Raw genomic sequence first — 9,279 nt, 5'->3', positions numbered from 1 at the left:
AACCTGAGTCCTTATGCACTGTGATATGTATGCTCAATCAGGTGTGCCACCACCTGGCCCCCAAAGTAAAATCTGTATCCACTCTCACTTCTCTAAAAATCACCTTTCCCTTTGTTTCCTCTTGCCCCAGAGGTCTGACATTGACCTCAAAGAGAAGGATCTAAGAACACATCCACTGCCCTAAACTGGCAACCAGCTATCAGAGCTCATCAGATCCCACCTCATTTGACAGACCCTCAGCTGCAAAGTGACTTATGAGAAATCACTCCCAGGTTATTGTTGGATTGTCACTCAAACCAGGCCCCTGGACTGTGCTGTTGCTCCTTCCACTTTAGTCCTGTGCATTTCCTGAGGGCAAGAAGGGGCAGAAAGGTTTTGGTACCATAATGGCTACCAAGATGCAGGACTAAGGAGGTCCCTTCGCTCAGAAATTATTTTACTCTCCAGCACTGCACTAGAGCTTTGAGTTCCCTGGACCGGAACCAACCCCTTTTCCCCAAAAAGATGTAAACCTTTCCCCTGGTTAGGAAATCAAGTCTGGGTTTCCCCAGCTGGGTAGATGGTAATTTTGGCAAAGGTCACTTCTGTCAATAGGAAGAATGAACTGTTCTATGGGGATTCCAGTCCCCATAGCCACAGAACCCACCTGGAAAGGAACTAGGAAATTCACTGTCTGGAATAATCTACAGTAATGTCTCAAAACTATTCAATAAAATGTTTTCCCACTGCCTTGGAGGTGGTGCAATGGATAAAGCATGGGACTTTCAAGTATGAGGTGGTGAATTAGATCCCTAGCATTGCATATGCCAGTGATGCTCTGGTGTCCTCTCTCTCCATCTCTCTCTCTTTCTCTCTCTCTCTAATAAATACATTTTAAAAATACATATATTCATAAACACTTCAACATTTGTTTTCTCAGAAACAAGCAATTTTCTTGTCTGAGATTTAATTGGAATAAACTGGTATATTGTCATATATATCTTGATTTGTTCCTCTACACCAATGTGTGGTAAAACTGATGGATTATCTTTGTATTTTAGAATTGAACAGAAAATGTAGTAACGCAGTTTTCAGTTCCTTTCACTGAGGATCAATCAGAATTTTAGGGGCCACTGGAGTGATGGCCCCACTACTAGAGTTTCAGATTTGTGTGCCTGAGGTTCCCAGTTTTTTTAATGCTTTATTTATTTATTTATTATTATTTTAATGTATTTATTTAAAAATGGAAACACTGAGTGGTCCAGGAGGTGGTGCAGTGGATAAAGCATTGGACTCTCAAGCATAAGATCCTGAGTTCAATTCCCAGCAGAACATGTACCAGAGTGATGTCTGGTTCTTTCTCTCTCCTGTCTTTCTCATGAATAAATAAATTCTAAAAAAAAAAAGAGGGAGTGCAGTGGGTTAAGTGCACATGACGCAAAGCACAAGGACCAGTGTAAGCATCTGGGTTCGAGCACTGCTCAGCTCTGATTTGTGGTGGTGCAGAGTATTGAACCTGTGACTTTGGAGCCTCAGGCATTGGGGTCTTTTTGCATAACCATAATTCTACCCCTGTCCAACTGCTATTTTTCTTATTTAAAAAAACTCAAATGGGAGGCCGCGCAGTAGCACAGCAAGTTAAGCAAACATGGTGCAAACCACAAGGACCATTGTAAGGATCCCGTTTCGAGTCCCTGGCTCCCCACCTGCAAGGAAGTCACTTCACAAGCGTGAAGCAGGTCTGCAGGTGTCTATCTTTCTCTCAATTTCTCTCTATCCTATCCACCAACAATGACAATAATAACAGCAACAACAGCAACAATAACAACAATAAACACCAAGGGCAACAAAAGGAAAAAAATAGCCTCCAGGAACAGTGAATTCATAGTGCAGGCACCCGGCCCCAGCAATAACCCTGGAGGCAAAAAAACCAAACCAAACAAAACAAAAATCAGATCCTTTTTTTTTTTGAGTTGCAAAATTCTATCCATGTTCCCCCTATATGACTGTGCTTTTCTCTCATACCTACCTTAATTTTGTTATACTGCCATCAGAGTTATTGCTGGGGCTTGTTGCTTGCACAATTAATCCACCACTACCATGGGGACTATATGTATATGCAGAGAAATTGAGAGGCAAGAGGGAGAGTGGAGGCCGGGAGGTGACACACCCAATTGAGTGCATATGTTACCATGTGCAAGGACCCAGGTTGTTGAAGCCCTTGTCCTCTCCTGCAGGGAGAAGCTTTACAAGCAGTGAAGCAGTGCTGCAAATGTCTCTCTCCTTATCTCCCCCTTCCCTCTTAATTTTTCTGTCTCTATCCATAAAATAAATAACAAAATATATTTTTAGAGGTTTTATTTATTTACTAATGAGAAAAATAGGAGGAGAGAGAGAAAGAACCAGATATTACTCTGGTACATGTGCTGCCGGGGATTGGGGATTGAACTCAGGACCTCATGCTTGAGAATTCAATGCTTTATCCATTGTGCCATTTTCCCAGACCATAAAATATTTTTTTAAAGATTTTATTTGTTTCTGAGAAAGATAGGAGGTGAGAGAAAGAACCAGACATCACTGTGGTACATGAGCTGCTGGGGATCGAACTCGGGACCTCATGATTGAGAGTCCAAAGCTTTATCTGCGCCGCCTCCCGGACCACAATAATTTTAAAAAAAGAAAAGAAGAGAAAGAGAAAGAGAGACTTATGTGTAACACTGCTTCACTGTTCAGGAACCTCCCTGAAAGTAGAAATCTGGGGCTTGAACCTGGGTCCCTGGACATAACGTGTGCTCTACCAGGTGTGCCACCACCCAGACCCCTCTTACCTTTATTTTTGGTTGTTAGAATCAGGTAGAAATAAAGTTTGAGGGCATATTTTTCCTTGCATTTGTAGTGAAAAAATATACACACACATATATATATATTTCCCTTCAGGGTTACAGTTGGGGCTCAGTGCCTGCACTAAAAATCCACTGCTCCTAGAGACCATAGGACAGAGAGAAAGTGAGAGAGGAAGGGGAGGTAGAGAGAGGAGGGAGAAAAATATAGACACCTGTAGACTTGCTTCACTGCTTGTAAAATGCAACCAGGGCTCAAACTGGGATCTTTGAGCTTTTTTTTTTTTTTTTTAGAAACTTTATTCTAATGATAGAGAGGGGAGAGAGATACAGAGGGGAAATAAATACAGAGAGAGAGATCAGAGCGCTGTTCAACTCTGGGTTATGGTGGGTTTGAATCTGGGACCTCAGAGTCTCAGGCATGAAAGTCTTTGCATAATCATTGTGCTTTATCCCGGGTCCCTATAATGGAAATCTAATAGATATTAACTGCTCTAGATCTGTCAAATAGATTCTTTGTTAATATTTTCTCATAGAGATCCTGGTAAGTTGATGTTCTGGTGGAACAGCACACACTCCATGCACAAGGACCAAGTTTGATCTCCCAGCACTACATGTGGGAACCATGACATCAGGACAATTTCATGAATGGTGGACCGGTGTTGTGGTATCTCTCCTTTACTCTCTCATGCTCTCCTCTTGCTTTGTTGTTGTTCTTCTTTTGTTCTTTTTTTGTTGTTCAGCTCTAATTTATTCAGAGGATTGAACCTGGGACTTTGGAATTTCAAGCATGTGAGTCTCTTTGCGTAACTAATATATATTATAAATATTATATATTATATTATATATCTGGAATTAAAAAGAAAATAAAAGATACACTGGGAGTGGTAGAATCACACAGGCATGAAGCCCAGTATCAATAACAATTAATAAAAAGGGAGGTCGGATGATAGTGCACCGGGTTAAGCTCACTTGGCTGGAAGGGTGAGGACCAGTGTAAGGATCCCGGTTCAAGCCCCTAGCTCCCCACCAGCTGGGGAGTCGCTTCACAAGCGGTGAAGCAGGTCTGCAGGTATTTATCTTTCTCTCCCCTTCTCTGTCTTCCCCTCCTCTCTCCATTTCTCTCTGTCCTATCCAACAACAACAGCAATAACAATAACAACAACAAGGGCAACAAAATGGGAAGAATGGCCTCCAGGGACAGTGGATTTGTAGAGCAGGCACCAAGCCCCAGCAATAACCCTGGAGGCAAAAAATATATTATTAATTAATAAAATTAAATATTTTTCTTGTGGTATCTTATATAGAAAGTCCCTATAGTGGCTGGAGAAATGTTTCAACAGGTAGAGCACTGGGCTTTCATGCCTAGGGTTCTTGACTAAATCCTGGCACCACACATACCAGAGGGATGCACTGGCTTGTCTCTTCACTGCCTCATGTGAATCTCTCTCTCTCTTTCTCTCATGTACTAAATAAATATTAGAGGGGGTCAGGCGGTTAAGCACACATGGCACAAAGCGCAAGGACTAGTGTAAGGATCCTGGACCAGTGTAAGGATCCCAGTTCGAGCCCCCAGCTCCCCACCTGCAGGGAGTCACTTCACAAGCGGTGAAGCAGGTCTGCTGGTGTCTATCTTTCTCTCCCCCTCTCTGTCTTCACCTCCTCTTGCAATTTCTCTCTGTCCTATCAGGCAACAACGACATCAATAACAACAATAATAATAACCACAACAAGATAAAAACAAGGGCAACAAAAAGGAAAATAAATAAATAAATAAATGAAATATTTTTTTAAATAATAAATCTTAGAAAAGAAAACTTTTTTCTTTAAAAATTTTTATTATATTTATTTTCCCTTTTGTTGCCCCTGTTGTTTTTATTGTTGCTATTGTTATTTATTTATTTATTTTTTAAATTTATTTATGAGAAAGATAGGGGAGAGAGGGAAAGAACCAGACGTCACTCTGGTACATGTGCTACCAGGGATTGAACTCAGGACCTCATGCTTGAGAGTCTAGTGCCTTAGCCACTGTGCCACCTCCTGGACCACGTTGCTATTGTTATTGATGTTGTCTTTGTTGGATAGGACAGAGAGAAATGGAGAGAGCAGGGGAAGACAGAGAGGGGAGAGAAAGAAAGACACCTGTAGACCTGCTTCACTGCCTGTGAAGTGACTCCCCTGCAGGTGGGGAGTCGGGGGTTCGAATCGGGATCCTTATGCTGGTCCTTGCGCTTTGCACTATGTGTGCTTAACCTACTGCGCTACTGCCTGACTCCCCCCCAGGTTAAATTTTTTCAGGTAGATACAAAGAGACAGACAGGGTTCTATCTTTATTTATTTGATAGAGACAGAGAAGTTGAGAGGAGAGGGAGAGATAGAAGGAGAGAGACAGAGAGACACCTGCAGCCCTGTTCACCACTCATGAAGCTTTCCCCCTGCAGGTGGGGACCAGGGGCTTGAACCCAGGACCTTGCACACTGTAATGTGAGCACTTAACCAGGTGCACCACCACCTGGCCCCAACAGGGTCCTATCTAACCTGGGTCGCACACATGACAAATCATTGCATTATCCAAATGCAAAATATGAGTTGTTTTATTGACTTTATAATTGCCTTTATTCTTCTTTAAAATTTATTTTTTCAGGGTGAGGAAAGAGATTTAGTTTTTCATTAATTAATGAGAGACAGGCACAGGCAATGTTATGGATTGAACTCAGAATCTCATGCTTATGAATAGAATGCTTAATCCACTGTGCCACCTCCCAGACCGCTATGGTTGCACTGTTTTAAAAAACATTTTTTATGGGGGCTGGGCGGTAGCACAGCGGGTTAAGTGCACATGGTGCTAAGTTCAAATACTGGCAACGGACATCCCGGTTAAAGCCCCAGGTGAAGCAGGTCTACAGGTGTCTATGACACACACACACACACACACACACACACACACACACACACACACACACACCCATCTTCCTCTCCTCTCTTGATTTCTCTTTCCTATGCAACAACGAGGGCAACAAAAATGGGGAATAGCCTCCAGGAGAAAAAAAACACTTTTATATGCTGTTAACAAAAAAGGTCATCTGGATAACGCACTTGCCTGCTGTGTCATGTGTATGGCCCAGATTGGAGCCCATATTCAGGGCTGTGGTATCCTGTCTGTCTATCTGAAAAAATTGGCCTGGAGCATTGAAGCCCAGGTGATGTCAGAAAAAAAAAATGCAGTGTAGGGCAGGGGTAGATAGCATAATGGTTATGCAAACAGACTGTCATGTCTGAGGAAATGAAGTCCCAAGTTCAATCCCCTGCAGCACCATAAACCAGAGCTGATAAGTGCTCTGGTAAAAAAAAAAAAAAAAAAAAAAAATATATATATATATATATATATATATATATATATTTTAAAAAAGTGCAGTGTGAAACTATATCCTCGAAATCTTGTAATTTTGGAAATTGTTATCAAATAACTACTGAATATAAATCCAAATAATAGATAAATATTTATTTATTTTTAACCAGAGCACTATTCAGCTCTGGCTTATGGTGGTGCAGGGGATTGAACCTAGGACTCTGGAGCCTCAGGCATGAGAGTCTGTTTGCACAACCATTATGCTATCTACCCTCTGCCCTAGATAAATATTTTTAAGGTATATGCCATGATGATAGCAAAATATATAGATCACTGTTGGATAATTTTGGGTATTATTGTAATGTTTCCCTTTTTTTTTTTTTTTCCTTCAGGGTTATTGCTGGGCTCGGTGCCTGCACCATGAATCCACCGCTTCTGGAGGCCATTTTTTCCCCCTTTTTGTTGCCCTAGTTGTTGCAGCCTCCTTGCGGTTATTATTGCCATTGTTGACGTTGCTTTGTTGTTGGATAGGACAGAGAGAAATGGAGAGAGGAGGGGAAGACAGAGAGATGGGGAGAGAAAGATAGACACCTGCAGACCTGCTTCACCGCCCTGCAGGTGGGGAGCCGGGGGCTCGAACCGGGATCCTTACGCCGGTCCCTGCGCTTTGCGCCACGTGCGCTTAACCCAACGCGCCACCGCCCGACCCCCATGTTTCCCTTTTTATTGGCTGAGATTGGTTTACAATATTACAAGGTTTTAGGAATATCGTTTCACACTTGTTACATTCACTTCCTTCTGATTTTTTCATTAGGAAAGTACTGCAATTCTTCAAAAAGGAGTGTCTGTCATTATTTGTGAATGACTCATATTTTGTTCCAGGGATAGTCCAGTTAATGTAACTCTGACTCATTAGAAACCTCCATGTCCCTGCATACCTTCCAAGTAAAAAAAAAAAAATGCATCAACAATTTTCTCTTATTCCTCCTCTTAATAAATGCCAGCAAAGCCCATCAGAGGGCGTGCTGAGCCTTGGCGCACTAGCTTTCGCCACACAATCGTGGAGAATAACCAAGTTTTTCCCAGACAACTTCATTTTTCTTTCAGTGAAAATAAGCAGTTTCATTTGGAATCATATTCAGCATGTCACTGTTTGCGTTAGGATTGATGCTTTGTTTTAGCCATTGCTAAGAGGACAATGTTCTACTGTGCTCTCAGCTGCTTTTGAAGCAATCTGTAAAAGGGATAGAGAGGTGGAAGCAAGCAATCCCTTTGGCCCAGAAAAAGACACTGCCTTGTCAGCAACTCGAACCTCATGCCACTCTATTGTATTTCTCCACCCACTCACCCCACCCACCCGTCCCTGTCCATTCTGTTAGCAAAGTGTGACTACTTAACTCCAGCTAGCTATAGAGTGGAGAGAATGCTGAAGGAATAAAGCCCTCCTGTTGAGTAGCTGCGGAGATAGATGCAGAAAGTATTCTGGCAGGACAGGGAAAGTTACCATTACTTCCAGGGAAAATGAGGAAGAATTAATGTTTTTCTTTCTTTTTTCTTTTTTTTTTTAAATATTTATTTTATTTATTTATTCCCTTTTGTTGCCCTTGTTGTTTTATTGTTGTAGTTATTATTGTTGTTGTCGTTGTTGGATAGGACAGAGAGAAATGGAGAGAGGAGGGGAAGACAGAGAGGAGGAGAGAAAGATAGACACCTGCAGACCTGCTTCACCGCCTGTGAAGCGACTCCCCTGCAGGTGGGGAGCCGGGGGTTCGGACTGGGATCCTTATGCCGGTCCTTGTGCTTTGCGCCACCTGCGCTTAACCCGCTGCGCTACAGCCCGACTCCCTCTATTTTCTTTTTTTTAATGCCACTAGGGTTATCTCTGTGGGAATCCTGGGAATCGGTGCCAGCTCCTGGTGGTCATATTTTCCCCATTTTCTTTTTTTTAATTTTTATATTTATTTATTCCCTTTTGTTGTCCTTGTTTTATTGTTGTAGTTATTCTTGTTGTCGTCGTCGTTGGATACAACAGAGAGAAAGGGAGAGAGGAAGGGAAGACAGGGAGAGAAAGATAGACAACTCCGACTCCCCACCTTTAGGGGAGTCGCTTTACAAGCAGTGAAGCAGGTCTGCATGTGTCTTTCCCCCTTTCTGTCTGCCCCATCACTGTCCATTTCTCTCTATCCTATCCAACAACAACATCAATAGCAACAACAGTAACTACAACAAGAAAAAAAAAAACAAAAAGAGCAACAAAAGGGAAAATAAATAAATGAATATATATATATATATATATATATATATATATATATATATATATATATGAAAGACACCTGCAGACCTGCTTCACCACTTGTGAAGCGACTTTGCCGGTCCTTGCGCATTGCATCACGTACGCTTAACCCACTGCGCTTCAGCCCGACCCCCACCCCCATTTTCTTTTATTTATTTATTTATTTATTTATTTATTGACAGAGAGAAATTGAAAGGGAATGGAAGATAGACACCTGCAGACCTGCTTCACTGCCTGTGAAGCAATCCCTTTGGAGGCTCGAATCTGCATCCTTGCACATGGCAATATGTGCGTTGAACCAAGTGTGCCACTGCCTGGCCCCTAGGAGGGTCCTTCCATGGAAAGGAGGAGAAAGGGGAAAGGGTACACCTATCCTTATCCCCAAAATTATGTCAAAGGGTGGAGGAGTGCAGGGAAAGAATGACAGGCACTACTGAGTTGTTATCCTAATTCTGCCCTAAATAAGTCTTATCACTTTACATTTAGGAAAATACAACGAGGAATGGCAAGCACCATGTGTAATATGTTCTTCTAAGCTTTGGATACGTGCTGAGCAAGATCTTATGGAGACAATGTGTTTTGTTAATAATAAATGCCTGGGATGAATGATGTGTCATTATCCAGGGAAACAATTCCCCATGGAAAACCAATTTTCAGCAGCTGGCTCACAGTTGCCACCGAGAGCAGGGATGTTTTTCTTTCCAGACTTATAGGCACTATTCTTGTCTCTCTGACATATTTAAAAAGTTCCTATAATATTTGTACATTTCTTGTCCTTTCTTCTCCATCAAATATTAATATATGGGATTACTTTTCCA

This window comes from Erinaceus europaeus, chromosome 12 (assembly GCF_950295315.1).
Source record: "Erinaceus europaeus chromosome 12, mEriEur2.1, whole genome shotgun sequence".
Lineage (NCBI taxonomy): Eukaryota > Metazoa > Chordata > Mammalia > Eulipotyphla > Erinaceidae > Erinaceus > Erinaceus europaeus.
The sequence above is the reverse complement of the archived record's forward strand: the minus strand, read 5'-3'. Positions refer to the sequence as shown.